Raw genomic sequence first — 24458 nt, forward strand, 5'->3', positions numbered from 1 at the left:
AAAAGCCCTCTTTGTCTGATCCTTGAAGAAAAAGAATATTGTTAAGACAAAGCATTCATTTTCTAAAAAATTTTTGAGTAGACGGAAATATTTTTATCTTCATAACTGCTTGCAATTCTGCATCAGTTTCTAAATTTAAATAATTCTAAAAATTAATGTCAACTTTTATTGGGGTCTTTCTTTTGTACCATGGGATAGGGGAAGACAGAAAGGGTTCTTTCTGTAATGTAAAGGCTCGAATGACAACGAGATCTGGCTATTGGCTCCCAGATATAATTGAGTCTAGATTGCTCCAATGCTGCTTCCTTCATTTTATTTCCTCCTTCCATATAGCATCACATTATGCTATAATGAAATAAAAATATGTCTAATAATACGTTTATAGATAGAACAAATGATCTTTCACTATTCCACATTTGGTTTTGAGAAAGTATATGAAATTGTATCAAGAATGTATTTGCTTCTCCTCACATACAAACATGATTTTGATTTCAACTCTTGCCACTTACTTGCTGAGTGTCCTTGGCCAATCATTTAAGACTTCTGAGCTTTAGTTTCTCCATCTATAGAATGGGTACAATAATATCCATCCTGAATGATTGCCTTGAGGCCTATAGCACATCTACACTTAGTATAATGACGAATATCAAAGGATTACATTACAGGGCTGCCTGGGTGGCTCAGTCAGTTAAGCAGCTGCCTTCTACTCAGGTCAGGATCCCAGGGACTTGGGATTTAGCCCTGCATAGGGCTTCCTGCTCAGTGGGGACTCTCCTTCTCCCTCTCCCTCTGCCCCTCCTCCATTCTCATTCATTCTCTCTCTCTCTCTCAAATAAATTAATAAAATCTTATAAAAAAAGGCTTGCATTACAAATAGTAGTTTTCATTATTACTTATGGGGGTGTTTTAAATGAAAACCTTTAACAGAGTAAAGTCATCAAGTATCTGGGCTACCTTACCCACCTGAACTTTTATTCACTTGTTAACAGGCAGCATAAGGATGCATACTCTGATTTACATGATTTGGGTTCAAATTCTGGTTCTAACACCTATGTTATGTGCCTTTGAAGAAAACCTTAAGCAGTTTTGTGTTCCACCTGTAAAATGAGAATGTCCTAGCTCTTACCACCTCATTTGATGGTTGAAGTGATTAATGAGATGAAACAAACTAGTAATCAATAAAGGTACTTCCTAAAATATACATCCCTGCTAGAATGTAGGCTGTCTTGTTTACCACTGTATCTCTACCATCTAAATGGTGCCTGGCACATAAGGGACCTTCAATGTATGACAATGTGATGAATGAAGAGACAGGGCCACTCGCACAAAACATGGTCATTATCTGAATTACTGTCCTCACATGTGCTTTCGTCCAGATCTGTGTGTTCTCTTCACCATCATCTTTATACTCAATTCCTAGCCTTCTGCTCTTGCCTAGGAGGAGCCTCTCAACTGAAATGTTGTTTTCTTTTTCCTGTTCACCCAAAATTAACCAGTTCTTTGTGTTCCATATGAAGTAGAGCCTTCTTAAAGAAGACAACCTTATAAAGCTTCTAATCCCAGGGTGCCTGTGTGGCTCAGTCAATTAAGTGTTGGACTCGGTTTCTGCTCAGGTCATGATAGAGCCCCCGCATTCGGCTCCATGGTCAGCACAGTCACCTTGTCCCTCTCCCTCTGCTCCTCCCCTCCAACTCACATTCTCTCTCTTTCTCTCTCTCTCAAATAAATAAAAACATAAATAAGTAAAATCCTTTAAAAAATTAAGCTTTTAATCCCATAGTTTGTCTCTTGGATTTTGACCTTTGATTGTGTTCACTTTAGATTTTGTGTATTTTATCAGCTTCCTTTGCCTAAATTTGAGAGAAGGGTATGTATGTTGGAAAATGGAAGAAAGGACTGTATCAACTTCATACTGGTGACTTGGTTCATGTATGAGTTTTCCATTGCTGTTGTACCATATTAATATAAAGCTAGTAGTTTAAACAACATGAGCTATTTATATTATAGTTTGGGGGTTCAGAAATCTGAAATGGATCTCATTGGGCTAAAATCAAGGAGTTAATGGGGCTATGTTTCTTTCTGGAGGCTCTAGGAAAAAGATAAATTTTTCTTCTTTTTCCAGGTCTTAGAGACTGCCCTCATTCCTTGGTCCCTCACCCCTCCCATCTTCAAACCTAGAAACGACCAGTTGAGTCTTTCTCACCTCACATCACTCTGGTACTGACTCTTCTGCATTTCTCTTGCATCTTTGAGGACATTTGTGATGACTTTGAGCTCACCCAGATAATCTAGGATAGTCTCTGTAATATAAGGTTAGCTGATTAACAATCTTCACTCCATCTGCTGCCATAATTTTAGTGTCTCTTCCATGTAATTAATGGGTTCTGAGAATTAGGGCATGGACAATTTTGGTAGATTATCAATCTGCTTACTGTAGTTCATTATCCTGGAGATTCTTCTTTATGGTGAGTTAGAATTACCTGACTGAAAGCTCAGTTTTGCCACATCTCTGGTACTAGTTTGTTCTTTAGTAGGGAATAATTTGGGCTCCCAAATTTTAGCATTTTAGCAGTTCAGAGATCTGACAGTTGACCTCTTACCCTATTTATTTGACCAGGCCTCACCTGGTAGCCAATTTCTCACACTGGTGTCACTGTTTCAATTCTCCTAGTGCATGTTTGCGCCTAATATCTTTAAGACTAACCACTCCCTTGTTCTAAAGTTATCCTCCCTAGCACGAGTCTGCCTTTACTCTGTGAACTGTGTTTAGGACTCCGATTCATGTGACTTCTATATATGACTGTTTTCAAACTGCTGGTCACGTTATTCCAAGGCATCTGCCAGAACATGACTAATATCGTGTGCTGAACTGAAGTGAACTGCACTGAAGTGAACTACCTGTTTTGAATAGCATCCTTGTCTGTTACTGTGTCCCAAATGCTAGTTTCTGGTGACCACAGACATTTTGTATTATGGTACCTGCAACATTCTGATTGGTAAATCCATCCAAACTTAGATAATTCCTCATCACACAGATGACTCATTCCTGTATTGTTTGTTTCTTTGTTTGTTGTTGTTTTGTTTGGTAGAGGGGAGCATCTTTAAATCTCTCAGTTTAAACAATATCTTTTTCTTTTTCTTTTTTTTTTTTTTTTTTGTTCATGTGCATATCTCTCTCCTCTAGCTTTAAATTGCTTCCTTTGGTTCTTCTTTATCAACAAATTTTTACCACATTCCATATCCCCAGGTCCATGACTACGGGTAAAGCAAGAGAGATACCTGGTGCACAAAATTTGAGGAAGAACTCACTGAGCGGATCATGGAATTGCAGGGTCAGCCTTTTCATGACCTTTAGAAAAAGTGTCTCCTTAAATTTTGCATTTAAGCTCTTCTCTTGTCTCACACTAGTCCATGGTTATGCTTCAACTTCAAATTTAATTAAAATAATTATGAAATCTTTACTATCTCTACTCACTGCCTCATTTTTTATTATAGGAGAAGAAAAGGAAGGGTTACACTGTATTCCACAAAAGAAGTGATCCCTTAGCATAGACTTCAAATTATAGGATGATCTGTCAACCCTGACTTCCCACTATGGTCAATCCCAACTTCTTCCATTGTAAGCTATCCTCATCAACTTCTCTTGCCACAACCCACCATTCCTGACTTCTCCAACATGATCATCTAACCCCAACTTCTCCTGTGACCTTTTACTCCGAACTTCTCCTACTATGACCTCCACATTTTTCTATTAAAACATTTTCCTGCATTTTCTTTAGGGATGTTCCTTGCAAACACTGAAATTATATTGTGTTACTTTTTTTGTTTGTTTTTTGGGTTTTTTAAAATGCTTTTTGGATCCATTTGATTTTTTGTGGATAGGAGAAATAAGAGAAAACTATCATCAATTTTAATCCTTCCAGAACTTGGAAAGGCTAGAAAGAAGTTCTTTGCATACCTTCCTCCATTTAGGTGACTTCCTCCGTGCTATGCTACAATAAATCTCCCTCTTAAGGGTCCCTGCTGTACCAGACTTCTACAGTTCCCTTCATATTTCTGTCACTTTTTATTCTTCCCCTGACATTAATTTGCTGTAATGAAACTCTTCAGGCTTTTGTGCTTACAGAATTATTTACACAGGACAGAGACCCAGTATGCTGCCCGTCTGTGAGATTTTCTCCAGGGTCATGATGTCCTAAATTTTACTAGTTTCTTTTTTATTGTGATAAAATTAAATATTTTTATTTAGGTCAGTGGGTAGTATAAGGATAGTAGCTTATTCTTCTTCATCTTAGGATCATTTTAATTATTTTTATCATCCTGGAAGTATTTCAATTATTGACTATTTATATGTAATTTAAATACTTCAAATATGTCTTTTTCAGTTAAGGATCTAAAATTGATTTTTTTTACTCTAACATTAAATGCCATAAATTAACCCTATAGTAACCCATAAAAATGGTGAGATACCTTTATCAATAAAAGCAAACTTACTTATCAATATATCCCAAACTCTTTTTTTTTTAATTTCCATTGTTTGCATAATTTGAATGTCAAGTTTTATGATCATGAACTGACATGATGTGATTTCATAGATTCTTAATTTTCTGGTTTTGTCAGTTCTTAAGTTATTTAAAGCAACATAATTTTCCTAAAAAAAATATAGGGTGGGGGAAAGCATGCAGCGTGCTCTTACTTTAAAATTCCTTAGGTATTTTCACAGTTGCAAAAAAGAAAAGAAGGAAGGAAAAAAAGAAATAGCAAAGCTCTTTTTGGTAAAAGAGATCTTGCATATTTAGAGAAGATGGTTCTAAAAATGCTCAGAATAAAGAAAATAAACTATATTTTCCAGTTTCCTTTTTAAAGATTTTTTCTTTTTGAGGTTATTTCAAGTGTTTTGGGAGAAAGTCTCAATTAGATATTACTTGATAGGGAACACTTTTGCATCTGTCAGAGTTCAATCAGGGAAGCATGGCTACTGGTACGAAGGGACAAAGCGACTTGGAATAAGACAGTGCATACATAAGATGGGAGAAGCTGTCACGGTGAAAATCTGGATGGAGTATTTAAACAATGAAAAAAAAAAAGCCACTTGCCCATCCTCCTGAAAAGAACAGTTCAGGTGGATGACTGTAAACTTTCAGCAAAATCCAAGGAACCCAGTACACCCAGGGGTCAAAGCGGGTAACAAAAGTAGAGGTCTTTGAACTTGCTTCTGTTAGCACTAGTTGTGCATGTCCTTGGCCAAGTATCTGGGGTCGGCTGGTGGCCCCTGCTGGCCACCAGAAAGGAGAGATACAGATGCTACATGTAAGAAAAGCAGGGGGTCATGGCCCCTGTGCATTTTTCTGTCATTGAGTCTGACTGCAGACATCCTCTGGGAACAATGACTGCAGCTTCACGTGTACCTTTCAGCTCTTTCACAAGTTTCTGGCCATCCCTAACCTAGATGCATAAGGAAAACAGGTCCAGAAAACTGTGGTCTGAGAATCTGGCTACACAGCAACCTAGCACATTCTTCGCTATCACTCTAGTGCTTGTTGTCTGGAGAGTGCTTCCATGGGACGTAACAGCAGGCACTACCGAGTTCATTGGCAGGAGCTGTGGCTTGACTGAAAGGGCATCAGAAGTTGAACCTGTGATTACTTTTAGAGACAAGTGTAAATTGAGCCCAAATATCTCGAATTTATGCATAACTTTATGATAAGATTTAGTCATTGTGGCCACTCACTTTCTGTGTGACATTGAGTTGATCTATAAACTCTTTATATTTTGGTTTTTCTTTTTTTAGTATGGACTTAATATTATAACCATCTGTCTCAAAATGGATTCCCTAGGAGCAGATATTGAAGTAAGTGTTTGTGTGAAAGTGATTCATTAAGAAGTATTCCTAGGGAAATATGGCAAGGAAATGAAGGAGATGGGGGAGAAAAGGGAAGGATGAGTTAGTTATCAGTACAGTACAGAAGAGGGTTTGCTTCGGTTCCACAGGGGCTCTCTGATGACAATGGAGGCCTCACCTCAGAGCTGGCCTGGGGACAGGAAACCAGAGAATATATACTCTGCACCGATAGCCACAGGTTAAGGCTATCCTAGGAGAATGGGAAAGGTTATCCTGGAGCTCTCTCTGTGTAAAGGCAACAACAGTCTGGCAAAGTGAGGGCAGTTCTGTCACAAAGAGATACGGATGTTGGTTGTTGATAGTAATCACTGGGAAACCAGTGTGCAAGGAAATGGTAAGATTTGAGAAAATATGCTTAGAGTTCTTGATATGTACTACAGTATTTGAAGTGAATTTTACACAGCCTTAATAAAAAACTATCAATATTTAAAATACATAGAAAGTTAGCTGACACAGAGTAAATACCCAATAATTTGTAGTCAGTGGTAGTAGTAGCAGTAGAGGCATTGTTGAATGGAAGGCATCCCAAATAAGCCACCTCATGTTGATGAGGAAATTATCATTTACTAGACTGGCATTGGCAAAAATAGGAGTGAGGTTGGTAAAGGTTTGCATGCTCACTGAAAATGTAACACTCCAAGGGCAAAGTTGATTCTGGCCCTGCAAGTTAACAAAATATGCAGTAAAGCTGTTGTAATTTAAACAGTTAAGTGTTACCATGGGGATTGACAAATAGATAAATGGAACACAACACACTGAAAAGCAGAGCAGAAAATATTAGCAATAAATCACATGGTAAATAAGGAGCTTTAAAATGATGAAGAAAGGAGAGTAATCCGTAAATGGTGTTGGAATTATTAGGAATCCATTTACAAGCAAAAATTTAAATTTGATTTTTATCTCATACAATGTATGGAAATAAATCTCAAATGCAATTGTGATAAAGATATTTAAACATTAAAACAAAATATAAGAATCTCATGATAAGATCTTCCAGAATGTAACAAAAACCCAGATACCATCATAAAATTTCATGGGAGATTCTACAATTTGTTTTTAAACAAAGAACAAAATAACATTCTGGTATAAAGTATTTGAAGCATATGTAACAGAAAGAGGATTAATATCAAAATGTGTAACAAGTTCTCAGTAAGAAAATGAGAGGAAAATTAATAGATAAGAAATATGGGTTTTAACATACATAAAATTAAACACAAAACAATAAAAATGCAAAACTCGAATTATATTGTAGTAATGAAAAGAAATCATGTGATAAAATTTTTCACCCATCAGATGAACAAAATGATAAGGAAGCTTGTGGACAGTGATGTCACCAATATGGTGAAATAGGCAGTTCCTTAATTCTGCTTCCTTCATGAGAAGAGTAAGTAAAAGCTGTTGAAGAACCCCACTGAGAGACACTTCCCTACACCTCAGGATCCAAGACAGATTGGCATTAGAGGGTAAGAGAAGAGGCTACACACTGACCACGAACAGTCCTTCCCCCAGAACAGTCAGCAACATGTGGAGGCACCTCTCCTGAGCCTCTGGTTGCTCCAAGGGGAAAAGAGAACCCAGAAGGGACCACCAACCCACTCCAGCACTGGGGTTGTTTTATGGGAGCCCCTATTCTGAGCTTATGCCATGAGATCTGCAGGAGAATTTGTGGGGCTCTGCAACTGAGAATCTGACTGTGATGGAAAAGGGGGCAGGAGATTGAAACAACCAGCATGAGAATCTTGGCAGGCCAGGTATATACTTGCAATGCTCAAGTAGTAATCCCAACCAGCAGTTTTGATCTCATCTGCAGAACCAAGTCACAGGAGTGCTCTGATCAGGGAACTTGGCAGGATACAGATCTGCCAGATTCAGATCCTCAAACTAGCGATTTTACTAACCCTAGAGCCTGGTTGGACCATGTTCAGGCAAAAAGTTAGAATCATAGTTCTGCTTGCTCTATTGGATATCTTCTAGCCCCCCCTTACCAGAAGGGCTGGGGACAATTCCTGGAGGCTATGTGGCCCAGTGATGCTCCATCTGAGCTGGGTGGGCAGAGCTGATAGCCTCTAGACTGAAGCCAATACCAAGCATTGGTGGGGGGGGTTCCTATGCTGCTCACAAGCAGAGAAATTAATTTATAGCCAGAGCTGAGGGTAGAAGGAGGCCCTTCCAAACCAGAGAGCCTATTTGGGAAATTGGGAGTAGTCTGTAACAGCCCTTCACCTCTGTACCGACCAGCTCCTGCTGTCTTACCACTACCCAGGCAAGGGAGTTGAGAAATAGCCCCATCCACATCTGCATGGAGATTGTCTTCTACCTTCATCTGACCAAAATGTCTAGGGACAACTCCTTTGCAGCCTGGTGGTTCTGGAGCCTAGAGAAGGGAAGGTATAGCCAATAATTTGCAAAAAAAAAAAAAACAAACCAGTGGGCCTCATCAGCCTGGGAACTTGGAGTGTGGGTTGCCTTGCCTTAAGACAACTAAGAGCTTTGCTGGTTTTAGAGCTTCTTCTACTGCTACACCCAGGCAGGCAATCAAATTCATAGACCTGCTAATTGCTAAACACAGACTTCAGCTTATCTGACCAGGAACCTAACTAGAGCACCTACATAGCTACAGAGCCCACCTAACAGTCTTGTGCACAGTGGCACTAGAACAGAGGGCCCAGCCTAGGGTTTCCCCAGCCTGCAGAGCAAACTCTTGGACTCATCTGGGGGGAGTTTAGTATGCACTCTGACCTGATTTGAGTTCCCAAACAAAAACCTATGTACACCCTGGGTCCTATCCTGCTGCCCTGCTAGGGCAGAGAAGGCTAATTCATAACTCCATCTATTACTGAATATAGTACCCAGTCCTAACCATTTAGTAAGCTTGATCCAAGAATCCAGGTAACTGTGCTACCCATCCTACTTCATTTGGGTAGGGGTCCAATCCCAGAGTCCTTTCTAAGTATTCTCCGTGAAAGGCACACCCCCTGCCATCCCTATCCTCAGAACTAGAACAGTTGCCTCACCCAAAATAGAGCATAATTGCAGGTCCCACGTGCCTAATCACATTATCAACAGACACACCTGGAAACCCAAACTTAGCTGACTAGGGAAGAACAGCCCCAGCCATTTGCTTTAAACTATAAAGTCTGGAAGAGGAGCCTGAGTGTCAAAGCACGTACAGAGATATTTTATTGCGGCGTTACTTTTAGTAATGAGATTCAGAAATAATCTAAATGCCCATTAAAAGAGAACTGGCAAAATAATGTATGCTATATCCTTATGAAGGAATAGAATCCACTATTCAGTGTAATTAACGTGCTTTTTTGTATAGTTACATGAAATGATCTCCAAAAGATCTCTAGCTACTTAGAGAGTTGTGAGTTACTTGGCTTTTGACGTAGATTAGAACCCATTTGCCAGAAAAATCAAAGTAAAAGCTACTACTTAGATAATCCTATATTAAGACTAAATGATTAGGTCAGACTCTAAGCCCATAATTCCTATTTTCAAAGTTGAGATGAAGAATTTGTCTTATCTTCTCTCATTCTGGGAAATCTTTAGGTTTAACTTGAACAGTAAATGAATTTGAAATAACCCCATTATTCCACTAACATTGCACAGTCTCAAGTGACTCCACGAATATCTTGACAATGGGGTGTTTCCTTTCAATTAGAACTAATTGGAAACCCATATGTCTTCTAATTTGCCTGAGACGTTTCCTATATATAAAGTATAATAGGGAAATGAATATACAGAAAATCAGGATCCATTCACTAAAATTTCAGCTTTTATCTGAGCATTTCCAAATCCAGAGAAAGCAACTTAAAGCATGTAATTTATATTTTAACTTTTTCTTTTGATCTGTCACTTGATCTTTTTCTTTTGAGCTAAATGGCCCAAGCATACACACGGGGAGACTTTTGAGAAAGTGAAGTCTTACTTTTTAATTAGAGCAAATGTGTTAAATGAATATAAAGTAATTTGAATATTGCAGAGACCTCTTAAATCTCTATCAATAAATCTGGTATTGCAGCAGGTCTGTCTTTGCACCATAGACTCAGTTAAGGGTGGGCTTGAAATAAGACAGTGAAATGAATTTGTTACTAATGCAATCAAGTGTTTCAGTAATTCATGAGAAAGTAATTCCTCAATGTACATGACTCACTTAATAATTTAAGATTTTTCAGACTTGAAATGTTAAATGAGCTCTTCATAGATTAAAAAATAAAGAAATTCATTACCTGTTTCAAGTATTATATTCCTTAAGTTCATTTTAATTACCATACTGTTTATTTTGTGGAATAAAAATTGTTTGGGTAATGGTCTGTTTCTATGTGGTATTTCTATAGACTCCACACAAAATATCGTATTTCCTATATAACTAATGATCAGTTTGGTTCTGACTATATATTAAACATTTGAGCAAAATATTCAGTCATCCAAATAGATACTCATCATATATAACACAGATTTATTACATGTGGGAATTTATTTTGAGGAGCAGCAATCCATGCAAAAGAGATAGAGTCAGGAGTTTCAAAAATGTCCATTTCAACTTTTCATATTTTATAGATTTTCTTTCTAGAAAAATTTATTTGAAAATGCTAGTCAATCTATATAACCTATTCCACAATGTGAGAAATAATTTGATAAGGTTTAAAAAGGTAAGAATGTGGTTTTTTAAATTTGATATTTCACTATTTATTCTCTTTGTTAAATAATGTAAAGAAAGACTAATAAAATCCACATGTGTTCTTACCTCTTTTTTATACCTCTCATTCACCGCTATACTTTTTTTTCCCTCTCCTTAATCCAGTGTTCTATATGTTATGAGTTCCCAACCAACACCTTAAAAATCTCCTAATTTTCATTGCTTTCGGTATTGGTTGTTCAAAAGTCCTTGAAAAATATTTGAAATTTACTGTATCTCCTACAGTTTCTAACCTAGATGTTTATTTTAACCTCTTAAAAATCCTAATAGTTTTCTTCTCACAGAAATAATGTTGGCCTTTATCCTATAGGGTTTTTTCTTTTGTTTTGTTTTTTAAGATTTTATTTATTTGAGAGAGAAAGTGAGTGCGAGCATGAGCAGGGGAAGGCACCAAGGAAGAGGGAGAAGCAAATTCCCCACTGAGTGGAGAACACAACATGGGGCTCCATCCCAGGATTCTGGGATCATGACCTGAGCCAAAGGCAGATGCTTAATAGACTGAGCCACCCAGGTGCCCCTAGGTTGTTTTGTTATTAAATTACATGAAACATGCTAAATTTCACAATATACTTGAAGGCAGAAGAGAAGGTTATTTTAATTTAATCCCAGTTAAATTCTAGCTTCGGAGCACTCTGAAACAATATATGAATTACACACAGTTAAAAATTTGAAAAAGGAGGCAAGCAGTTGCCAAAGAGAACTCGTACACAAGGAGTTTTAATGTCATTAGTGTTAAACTTTTCTTAATCTTGTCTGAATTCGCGATCAACACTAGTTTCCACATAGTAGTACAGAAGCCAGAGCAGTCCTCTGTGTTCTTTTTGTATTCTTTACATCTTGTTTCTCAGTTTGGTGTGGTTCATCTGCATTAGGGCTGGAGTACCTGTTTAAAATGCTTGTTACCCGTTACCTGTCAAGACCTAATAAATCACTCATCCATGTCCTGGATCAAATTTGGGAACCTGCATTTTAACAAGTTCACAAGAACAAGGTGGTTCTTAGACACACCAGATTTTAGAAATACTTCATACAATCTTCTCTGATAGTTGAAATCCTTTCAGCAAATTTTAAAGCGTTGAGTCAGGATGTGAGCCAGAGGGATTAGAGATGAATACTCAGATATGTCAAGATTCTTTAATTTTGAGATTTTATGGGAGATGAGGAATTGATGATGTCAGCATTACTGAAAAGTTTCAAAATGCTCTACACCCTGAAAAATGACAGTAATACACAAATTCTGGTGTAGTATGTGTCTGAATAAAAAAAAGTATGACTAAAATATGAAAGTTCTTCAGTTTTTATCATTAGGTTGAGAGTGTCCTACTATTCAACATGCCTATTGTATTATATATACCTGTAAATTACTGGTGTGTTTCGTTTCCAGGTTAAAAACTAGGTCAAGGTGTTTTCTTTACATTTAAATACTTTACTTTCTGTACTGTATCATAAATTGGGAAATATAAGGGCTTGGTGTTTTCTATTACAATAAATTCAAGCAGCAGAATAGAGCAGAACAAAAAGTTCTTACTCGCTGCAAAATTAAGTCCATTCAGCAGTATTCTTGTATACAAGCTGTATAGGAATAAGCCATTAAAATAGCATTTTTAGGATCTTTCTTCTTCTTTCTTCTTTTCTTTTTCTCTTCCTCTTCTTCCTCCTCCTCCTCCTTCTTTTCTTCTTCCTCCTCCTCCTCCTGCTCCTTCTTCTCCTCCTCCTTCTTCTCCTTTTCCTCCTCTTCCTCCTCCTCCTCCTCCTCCTTCTTCTTCTTTTCTTCTTTCCCTAATGTTATTCTTCCTCAAGATCAGAGGACTCTAGTTGACTTGGCTGGGGCTGCTCAAAGGCAGGTCCTAGAAACCAGGGGAAACAAATTAGTCAATCCTTACTGTTACTACTTTATTCATGGAAGCTGCCTTGTTATAGTAGAGGTCTACTGGGGAAAAAAACAAAACAAAGAACACACAACAATTTCTCATTCCCTTCCACAATCAATCTGGTTGCCTTTAAATTTCTGAAACCCAGAACAACAGAACCGAGTTCCAGGTATCTACAGCCCAGGAAGAGATAAAAAGGGAAAGTTGTTTAAAAGTACTATCCAGGTTCTGACTGGACTCTTCTATGTTAGTATTGGCAGATTTGTGAATAAGTCAGACAATGACATTGCTTTCAGGAAACAATGAGTAAGTGAGATTTGACTTTACAAATACCATTCCACTTTATAGTGATTTAATATTTAATTAATATTTCAAACCTATGAAGCATCAAAGAGAGAATGTGTATTGTTAAATGTGTCAGATTATTATGTGTGTTTGCTGGACAATGTCCTTAAAAATGGCTTACCTGATGTCAAATTCCTGTGCCACAATACAACTTTAGTAAAGTATGGAAGGGAGCCAAAATATGCTTCTTTGGCATAAGGACCATTTTGAAGGCAATTGAGGGGCAGTACATAAAGGAAAAACTCTAAAAGAGAGCATAAGTTTACCTTTTTAAACAATTATAAAGGATATTGCCATGTACAGCCAAAAAAAAAAAAGTCTCCCTCTCCCCTACCAGGCAGGAGCAGGTCTCTTAACAACTCATCAATGGAGGAGCTTCACAATTAAGTCTGCTCAAGATGGTATCTCCATGTGGTTTTTATTTTAAATTCTCTGATGGCTAATGATGATGAACATTTTTTTCATGTGTCTATTAGTCATTTGTATGTCTTCTTTTAAGAAGTGTCTATTCATGTCTTCTGCCCATTTTTTGACTTGATTTTTTGTTTTGGGGGGTATTGGGTTTGAGAAGTTCTTTGGAGTATTGAGTTTAAGAAGTTCTTTGTAGATCTTGGATACCAGCCCTTCATCTGTAGTGTTATTTGAAAATGTCTTCTCCCATTCCATGTATTGTCTCTTTGTTTTGTTGACTGTTTCTTTTTCTGTGCAGATGTTTCAGATGTTTTTTATTTCAATGAAATCCGAAAAGTTTATTTTTGCTTTGCTTCCCTTGCCTTTGGAGACATGTCTTGAAAGAAGTTCCTATGGCAATCAAAACCACATTGAGATATACCACCCTATACCCGTTAGAATGGCAGAAACTGACAAGCCAAGAAAACCACAAATGTTGGAGAGGCTATGGAGAAAGGGGAACCCTCTTACACTGTTGGTGGGGATATAAGTTGGTATAGCCACATTGGAAAACATTGTGGAGGGTCCTCAAAAAATTAAAAATAGAGCTACACTATGACCCATCAATTGAACTACTGGGTATTTACCCCAAAGATACAGATATGGTGAAAAGAAGGGTCAAATGCACCCCAGTGTTCACAGCAGTGATGTCCACAATAGCCAAACTGGAAAGAGCTAAGCTATCCTTCAATAGACGAATAGATAAAGAAGACGTGGTCCATATACACAATGGAATATTACTCAGCCATCAGAAAAGATGAATACCCAGCTTTTGTATCAACATGGATGGAACTGGAGATTATGCTGAGTGAAATAAGTCAAGCAGAGAAAGTCAATTATCATATGGTTTCACTTATTTGTGAAACATAAGGAATAGTAAGGAGGACATTAGGAGAAGGAAGGGAAAAAAATGAAGGGGAGGAAATGGGAGGGGAAGATGAACAATGAGAGATTGTGGACTCTGAGAAAAAAACTGAGGGTTTTTTTGGGGGGGGTTGGAAGATGGGTGAGCCTGGTGATGGGTATTAAGGAGGGCACATATTGCCTGGAGCACTGGGTTTTATACACAAGCAATGAATCATGGAACACTGCATCAAAAACTAATGATGTACTGTATGGTGACTAACATAACATAATTTAAAAAATCTGCTTGAGAAATCTTACTAAACGTGGGCGATGTGTATTAAAGTGGGCACATGTTGTGATGAGCACTGGGTGTTGTACGCAACTAACGAATTGTTGAAGACTATATAGAAAGCCAATGATGTACTGTAGGCTGGCTAACTGAACTTAATTAAGAAAAAATTTTTTTTTAAAATCTTACTGAACAACCCTCATTTACAACACGTCTCCTAGCCTCCTTCCCAAAATTTATCTCCCCTTCCCAGAAGGCTCATATATTTTTTCTTTGACTAGCGTAAATGACAAATTCTACTTCTTTGAATCATATTTCTTTGTGAATTCCCATGGGTATGTATGTGCTTAAATCTGTTCTTTTTCCCCTTTTTTTCCCCTCTTGTTACCTGTCTTTTTTTCAGTTTTTCAGTTCAGGCAGACCCTAGCCATTGAAACTAGAAAGGTAGTTGTTGTTTATTTTTTTATTTTTTTTATTTTTTTATTTTTTTGTTTTTTTTTCTCCCTTACAGTATCTCAACATTTCTAAAGCTTAACTTTTCCATTAGAATAAAATTTCCAAAAAATATTTTGTTTATTTATTTGACAGAGAGAGAGAGAGAGAGAGAGAGACATCGAGAGAGAGAATACAAGCAGGGAGTGGGAGAAGCAGACTTCCCCCTGAGCAGGGAGCCCAATATGGGGCTCAATCCCAGGACCTTGGGATCATGATCTGAGTTAAATGGAGATCCTTAATGACTGAACTGCCCAGATGCCCTTAGAATAAAATTTTGTCTACTTCATTGGACATGAGTAAAAATTAAAATTGTAATGCATCTAAAACATTTAACATAACACCTAACTAAAAGATCAAAACTCATTATTAAATATCTGTTATTATTATTATTATCATCATCATTATTAGAGTACTGTAGTGGTAGTCTGCTTAACCCAAAAATCAGGTTCTGTTGGCTCATTCATTTCTTTTCCTGTTTCAGCTTTATAAAGAATTATAACACCAAGTGTTGAAAAGATATTGGACTATATGTCTTTCTTATATATCAGGGTATAGATATACCCTATGTATGGGTATGCATACCCTTATGTATGTATGTGTGTGTATATACACACATATATACATACATATATATAATACGTATGTATGGGTGGAGATATATATATATATATCTCCACACATATATGTAATGATGGCTTCTTGTCTCCAAGAAGAGAATTCTTGAGGATATGATTTATGAAAATTGAGCTCTTTGGGGGCCTTAAGCTTATAGAAGACAAAGAATTTTAGGAACTTAAAATCCTTTGGCTCAAAATAATTCTTATGCCAAAGCGGCACATTTTGGGATGGCATATCCCTGGTCCCCTTCAGAGTTCATAGTAGATTAATAATAAATTGACATATTTATGACAACATGAATGGATCTTGAAGGCATCACACTAAGTAAAATAAGCTCGAGGAAAACAAATACTCTATGATCTCACTTTTATGTAAAATCTTAAGAAACAAACAAAAACAAACAGAAAAACCCCATAGATACAGAGAATAAATTGGTGGTTGCCAGAGGCAGGATGATGGGTGAAATGAGTGGAAGGGGTCAAAAGACATAAATTTCCAATTATAATTGAGTAAATAAACATGGGATATAATGTTCACCATAGTTACTATAGTTAATAACATTGTACTGCAGACTTGAAGGTTGCTGAGAGGGTAAATATTAGAAATCACACAAAAAAATTTTTGTAATTATGTATGGTGACATGTTAACTGGACTTAATGTAGTGTCCACTTCATCATTTTGCAATATATACAGAGATCATTATGTTGTGCATCTGAAACCAATATAATGTTCTATGTAAATTACACCCCAGTGCAAGGCTAGTAAATTAATATAATGTTAATAATAAATTGATTGAAATAATAAATATTTGTTGATGATGATTAATTTTCAGTCTGATAGACATTACTAAGGAGACCCTTAGAGTTTTAGTTTTAAGAACACTGAAGAACTGATATGTTAACTGCACCACATTCTCTTCTCTCTTAAGGAAAAATAATGCATTAAATTGATGTAGTCAGCTGTAAATCACATTCTGTATCCTTGACCTGGGTTTCAAGTAGTCTATTTTGCAGGTGGAGACCAGGTGCTCCTGTCCTTTGTAGATGTGTATATGCATGCTGTTTGCCTTTACATTTATTGCTGAATTTGGTGCCAAAGGAATGTTGTTCAATTTTAGTCCATGCTTGGGGTTTACTCCTGTAAATTAAACTTGACAAAGTAGGAGTTGTTTGAAAACCAACTGTGTGAATTTTCAAAACCTTTTTTATCTGGCAATATGGTATAGGAAATCAAACCCCATGTGGCCATCAGTACACTGTTAACTACAGAATATGTTTGCAAGGGGGCTTTGTTTGTAACTACCTTGAGTCTATATATCTAGTATCGTATCTGATCAAACACCTGACTTTGTAAAATGGCCCAATAAATTTTCTGTGATTCTTTTTTAATATTCTTTACTAGGGTCGTCTTTGTGAATTAATTGGGCATGTGAACCTCAGTGGCAGCTGGACAGAAGTAGAGGATCCTATGGTAGAGAAAGCATTATTATTTCCTGACTCACGGTGTACTGTAGGCACAACCCACCAGGTGTAGAAGGATGCTGTGCAGGCCCTCTGACCTGCTTCGCTGGGGTTTATATTTAACCAGTTGTATGCAAAATGGTCATTACTGTAAATGAAGAAGAGGGCCAGTCTGTTCTGCTCAGTAAGCTCATGTAGTTTTAATTAATTGCTAAACGTGCCTAAAGGACGAGGACTACATCTGTCAACATACTACCTTGAAAAGAAAAAGTACTTAATAAATGTTTTTAATAATGGTGATGAGAATTATAATGCAAACGCATTAACAAGGGTGCCTGCATGGCTCAGTAGGTAGAGCATGTGACTCTTGATCTCAGGTTCATGAGTTGAAGCCTCACACTGAGTGTAGAGACTACTAAAATTAAAATAAATAAATAAATAAATAAATAAATGGGAAGATGGATGAATAAATAAATAAATAAATAAGGAAATACATTTCAAGAAAATATTACATGTGAAACTGTCTGCTTGGTCTTACAAAAGGGAAGTTTTCCACTAGTTCGTTAGGCAGAACACATGAACTGCTTTCATCTATGTCAGAAAACACCATGACCAGGTGAGGCAGAAGTGTTTCTAATAGCCTTCCACTCTCAAGCAAACATGTCTATAGATACTCCTATTACCTCCTAACAAATTAAACATAAAAGGAAAGAGTGAGTATGGAGGTTTTGACCTATGTGACTGGTCCTGTAAATATGATGTAAATAAAGGAAGATTAAGATTCTATAGCATGAATTTCACGTGTGTTAGTCTTCCAAGTTTTCTTATTCATGGGCTCCTCAAGTGCCTTTGGCTTATCTTCTTGAAGTTCATTGTCTTTCTGCTGCTCATTTCCAGAATCACCTCCCTGACAGAAATGAAGTTAGCTTCCTCCACCCATGTCAGCCATAGGACTTAGGCAGAACTGAAGATTTGCCTCATGAGCCCGACAGAGACTGTTTACACAGTAAACGGCTGAAAATGTCAGGAGATGAAGATGTTCTAAGGCTAACTTAATTATATATATATCTGGTATTGACACTAGGATTGCTTAAGGAACAAAGGAATATACGTGAAAAAATCCCTGAATCAAGATTTTCTTTGGCTGTCTTTGAAATGACATTTTTTTCTCCGTGGTTGACCGCGTCCTGATCAAGGATCTCTACATCAGGTCAAATTTACCAGGGAAGGTTTCTAATTAGCTATGTGAATAGTTGGTTCATAATTTTAGTAAATTAGAATATAATAGAGTAGTATGATGTAAATTAGTGTTTCTCAGTGGGTTGTCTTCACTCCATCTGTATCAGAATAATCTGAGTTCCTTGGGATGAAGCTCAGAATTTTGCTTTTTATAAAGTATCATCTACTTTGTCCACTAATGTCTATGACCAACCTGAGTAAAGAGCCTAATATGGGCTTCAGAAAAACATAGGTCTGAATTAAATTCTGGTTTCATCATTTACTACTTGTAGAATCTTGGAAATCAGGTAACTTAACTGAGTCATAATTTTTTTTTTTAACGATTTTATTTATTTATTTGACAGAGAGAGATCACAAGTAGGCAGAGAGGCAGGCAGAGAGAGAGAGGAGGAAGCAGGCTTCCTGCTGAGCAGAGAGCCCGATGCGGGACTCGATCCCAGGACCCTGAGATCATGACCTGAGCCGAAGGCAGCAGCTTAACCCACTGAGCCACCCAGGCGCCCCTGAGTCATAATTTATTATTTGTAAGTTGAGAATGATTTCAAATTTTCAAGTTTCATTGAAAGAATAAAATGAGATATATATGGAATGCCCAACTATGTGCTTAAAATATTGTGTACACAAAGAGGTAGATTTACAGTAAAATGCAGTTGTATATACCCCTTTCAGAACTCTGGAATGGGCCCTAGAATTATATCCTCACATGGTCATATGTGTTTGCCAACTTTGCAATGTTAAGATATTTTCTTTTTTAAAAAGATTTGTTTATTTATTTATTTGATATAGAGAGAGAGATCACAAGTAGGCAGAGAAGCAGGCAGAGAGAGAGAAGGAAGAAGCAGGCTTCCCGCCAAGAGCCCGATGCGGGGCTTGATCCCAGGACCCTGGGACCATGACCTGAGCCGAAGGCAGAGGCTTTAACCCACTGAGCCACCCAGGTACCCCAAGATATGTTCATTCCAATCAGTGAAGTCCACTGCTCCTTCTGCTGTAACTCATACAGTGGGCATTCCTTCTTGTGTGTATTGTCGTGATGTGACTGTAGGCATTTTTAAGACTCATTTAAAGGATGTTGAATTGAGAATACTTCTAGTTTGGATTGAGTAAAATATATTTCAGTTGTTTGCAGCTATCCAAAAGTAGGCTTGGCTTCCAGGAATGTGCCTACCTTCCACTATGGGAACATCTCCCCAATCCAGTATCAAGAGCCAAAAATGCAGGACTTGCAATTTATGATATTTAACAGTAACAGACACCACTGGGAATATGTGAGAAGTAAAGATGAAATAAAGTGAAATGTATGGAACCATAGGCTACTATGTGGAAAATTTTTCTTATCATCAAGTGCATAAGCTGTAAGTGAAGGATATGGTTCTTAAAGATATTAGCTAAGGATGTAAATTCTGTCAGATATACAGACACATGTCATTTTAAATGCACAAGGCATTATTTTTATTTTGGATAGGAGATCAAACACAATAGAACTTATCACAATTCATGAGTTTGTGAGCCAAAATCCATAGTAGTATTAAAATCACAAATTATAGTTGATGCATTCCAACTGTCAATAATAATAATAATAATAATAATAATAAAATTCAATCACACACTCTAGAGGAAAGACTCAACTACATTTATATTCTCTTTAGAAAAAAGACATTGTACTATAATTGTCCTATCAAAAAGTAACTAAAGATTTATAGTAAAAGATGCAGAAAATGAATTTTAGAAGTACATTAGACACAAATAATAAAAATTACTGTTTTCTGGATTTTGTGATACTTTCAGTAAATCATAGTTCTTCTAAAATTTGCATTTTATTATATTTCTTTGTTCATTCTAAGTAACACTCATGCTTATCTTTAATTTTTACTTATATTTTTTGTTCTTTTAGTTTAAAAGGGCCCTACGGTTATTTAAGCTTCACATCTCAGAAAATCTGGATCCTTTTCTACAAGAAACTAATGTGTGTGGCGATGGAGACTATATTTGTTGTTAATAAGAATCATACTAGTGAATTATATTGTCCAGTATAAACATCTAGCTAATCAAAAAAATGAGAATCAAAACATCTCTGTATTTTATTTCAGTGAGAAAATTAATAGTGATTTTTTTTTGGCTTATATACAACAGACTTTTAATAATTGTGATCTTGGTGACTTTTCCCCACCTTGGAAGATGCAGTTTTGAATTTTGAACAGCATTTATCTTGATGGAGAAATTTTAGTGAAGCCACCATCCTAGTAAAGCATAGCCTTCCCATTTGGGCGTGGTACCCACTAAAGGAGATAACACATTTCCTGAGTGGTGCATCTTTCTTTGTCTTTCATACCCAGACCCATACCAGTCTGTTTCTTTCCTTCCTTTTCCTCTTTCCTCCCTTCACCTTGTTTCCTTCTTCTCCCTCCTTCTCTCCTTTCTCTCTTTCTCTCTCTCTCTCCTCCATTCCTTCCTCCCTCCCTGCTTTCCTCTTCCTCTTTCTTTCTGTCCTTCTTTCATTTTTTTTCATTAACATATAATGTATTATTAGCCCCAGGGGTACAGTCTGTGAATCGCCAGGTTTACACACTTCACAGAATTCTGATGATGTTAAGATAGAGTTGGGTACCATTTAAACTGTCTTTTATGTTATAACTATAGCGTCATAGCAAAGATGATTACAGGTCAGTGATTCACAAACTCAAGTGGATACAGATGATAAAACACAATACTGTGATGGGGCGTAGGACTAAAATAAAATAACTGGGGACGCAGAAGGCCGAAAACACATTCTTCTCTTCCATTTTACTGTTTCCAATCCATTATAATCACACTGAGAACCAGGACTCTCAGTATAAGCCTTTACCAACATTTTATTGTTGTTGTTTCCATTTGATTTCTTTTTCTCAAGTATCTTTTGCATTGTCCTAAACTGTTAAACAAAAGTTTTAAAATACTCTATTTCTGTCACAAGCAGACATTCAGGTCATTAGATCTTGTGGGAAAAATGGAAGTTCTTAAAAACCAGTACCATTAAAAGCCAAGGAAATGTTATTGAAAGCTGGCATCAATGATCGAAATTGCCTTAGAGACATAATTCAAATCATTGCGGAATCACTAGAAACAATGACCTTAGACTCATTGTGACTCTTCTGAGGAGTTATCTTTGAAGAAGCTACTGAATCTGGAAGCACCCAGGGTGGGGAACAAAGTGTAACAGGAAGTGAAAGTATGGACTGCTAAGTATCTACCATAAACTAAATTCTAAGACAAAAACACAAATTGTACATTTTATTAAAAGCAAGAATGAATGCAATTAAAACTATTCCTCATTTCTAGTTTTCATTCATTTCTAAAGGAATGATATTTGCATGGATAAGGTTCTTAGGACTAAAATTACTTTGACTCTAATTATTACTTGACCTGAATTTTAAGTGTCTTAACATTTTATATTCTTGATTGTGGTATAGCTTTTTCCTGAATATTTAGTGGCTAGTAGTTTTCTGCTATTTGTAAGAGTTGTAGTAGCTTTCTAGATATAAACAGAAGAAAGTTTGAAACCACATGCACCACTTTTCCTAAACCTCAGAATAGAGTGGCCAAGCTTTAAAGTTTCTAGACATAAAAATTTCATGTACAATAGAGACTTCAGCCCCCTATGGGGAAAAATTAATTGTACCCTAGGCATTTTTTTTCCTAGGCCTAAAATGTACAAGTAAAAATAACACATTGGGGGAAATCTCAATATATTCAGTTAAGTATGTTAATGGACAGCAGGCATTTCAATTATAAATAATTAGATTTCTAATTGCATTAAAATTCTAGTAATTATTATGATGAAAAAAATCATAATCATCATGTTCTCCATCACTAGGATTGGGCCTCTATCCCTGTTGTTTAATCATATTAAAGCTGAGTTTTGTTTACCCATTTAGTTAAGATTTGCAGAAAGCTGATAATGTGCAAAGTGTTGTCCTTAGAAACTATGATGAAGATATGAAGTGCAATGTACTCCTCCAAGAAGTTTTCTATTTAGAAAATATGAAGTAATGAGCTTAAGTTTTACATGCATGATTAGGAAATAACAGAAGTGGGAAGGAGGTGTGAGATGAAAAAGAATAGTCAGAATTACTAACCTGCAGGGACTTCTAAAATTGAAAAATTGCCTTCTACCCTGCAGTTTACATAAAGGAAACTTCCTTGTAAAATCAGGACTTCAACCGAAAAACTTCAGTGGTTAAAAAAATTGGGAAGGGTTTCTTAGTTCCTCTCAATCTCAAGTACTCACAAGGCTTCTCAGGGTTAACCCAGGATCTGGTCTTTCTTTATCTGTGGAATTCTACAACTGTTTTTCACTTTTCTTTTGCTCAGATGATAGGAATGCTCCAGAAAACTGGAGCCTTTTTATTGCCATCTTCTTTTAAAGATGGTGGTAACACATGATGAGCAGCAAGTGTTATACACAACTGATGAATTTTGAACACTACATCTGAAACTAATGATATATTATATGTGGGCTAATTGAATTTAAATAAAAATAAATAAAATTTAAAAACATAAAGATGGTGGTAAGTGCTTAGATTTTCATAGATGTCCCCAACAACTTCACAGAATCTTTAGTTACACTGCCATTCTATAGAGCTCCAAAGTTTTTGGTTTTCCTGAGGCTCAGCGAGAATTATCTAGTACCACTGTACCTATGTTTTGTACATGAAGCATGTAGAGTCTTTTCCTCTTAGCTCTTCACTGACATGAAAACAGTGCTAGGAATTTTATTCTTTCTTCTTAACTCAAGATTGATTAATAATTTTCCAAGCATGATACCCAAATGTATGTTATTTGATTACAATAATTAGGAAGAACAGCTTTATAATATATTTTTGTATCTATTTGTATTATATTATATAGTTGATACATATGTATTTATAAAAATGGAATCACACCATATGTGGTTTTTAAACTACTTTTCCACTCAATAATATATCTTTGTGAATAGCTTCTTCATTATTTTAAAGAGCAGCATATATTCAATTGTTTAAATAAGGCAGTATTTATTGTCCATTCGGCCTTTTAGATGCCTGTGGTATTTTATTCAACAAATAGGTACTATATGCCGGACTTTATTCTAAGCATTTTAAATAAATATTAACATATTTGGTCATCATCACAACTATATGATGTAGGATCTCTAATTTTTGGTTATAACCAGTTTTTAGTTAGTGTCTTTAGACTTGTAGCCTTATACAATCCTCAGGAAAATGTTTAGGTGTAGAATTTCTAGATGAAATAGATAGGAATTTTAACTGATAGATACTGCTGGTATCATATCAGTTAATTCTATAAGAAGCATATGAAAGTGTAAATTTTCCCATAATTGACAACATGTATATTCCTTCTCTTTGAACTTACTAAAAATTAGTAATTATTAGGTAGTTCCTTCTGAATAACCAGTTAGCTCTGTAGGCAACTGTGAATATAGCGGAGAAGTTAAAGACCGCTAAATGTCATAACAAAATGAGAATATCATAGCAACGTTGGAGCCTGCTCCATACTAGTAGAAGATCTGAGTCATTACCACAGTTGGAATGTGTAACTCCCATTTGTAAGAGCCGCTTCTTAACACAAGGACACATTTTCATCCCATTGAGAATTTAGAGTACAAGTTAGTTAGCTTATTTAGGAAGCATTAAATGTTGTATTGATGTTCTTCATCTTGATCTGCACTTCAGTTCAGGAGTTGATATCCTGATTTGTCTTTCTCCTGCAGATACTGTAAGAATCCTAGCATAAGGAAACTGTACCTCCGAGTCGAGGACCATGTCTTGGACATGTTGGTCTTCCCAGACTTCTTTAGAAACCCAGATCCAAGAAATGAGTTCTACTAACTCCTGCCTGATGATTAGCATCCAAGCTTCCTCAAATTGCCAAGCTCTCCTTGCCATTACTTGTCGTCTTGCCAACCACCTGCCTGAACCCCTGACTCAGAAGTTCTCTCTGCTTGTTGAAATGTACGTTGCCTGCTGTGATGTCTTCCTGTCTGCCTGTCTTAGTTTGTCTGCCTATCTAGAACCCATCAGTGATGTGCAGCTATTTCTACGATAGGATAACCTGCCCACCTTGTATGGATTTTCTCTATTTGGTACCTGGCTATGGCTGATTGACTCACTTTGTCACTGACAGGCAAAAACTATGGAAAGTGTCATTACAAAACCAAAGGCTGAGTTGTATTCTCGAGGCGTTAAGTTTAGTGCTGTAATTGGA

Source organism: Neovison vison, chromosome 3, assembly GCF_020171115.1.
Source record: "Neovison vison isolate M4711 chromosome 3, ASM_NN_V1, whole genome shotgun sequence".
Taxonomy (NCBI): Eukaryota; Metazoa; Chordata; class Mammalia; order Carnivora; family Mustelidae; genus Neogale; species Neogale vison.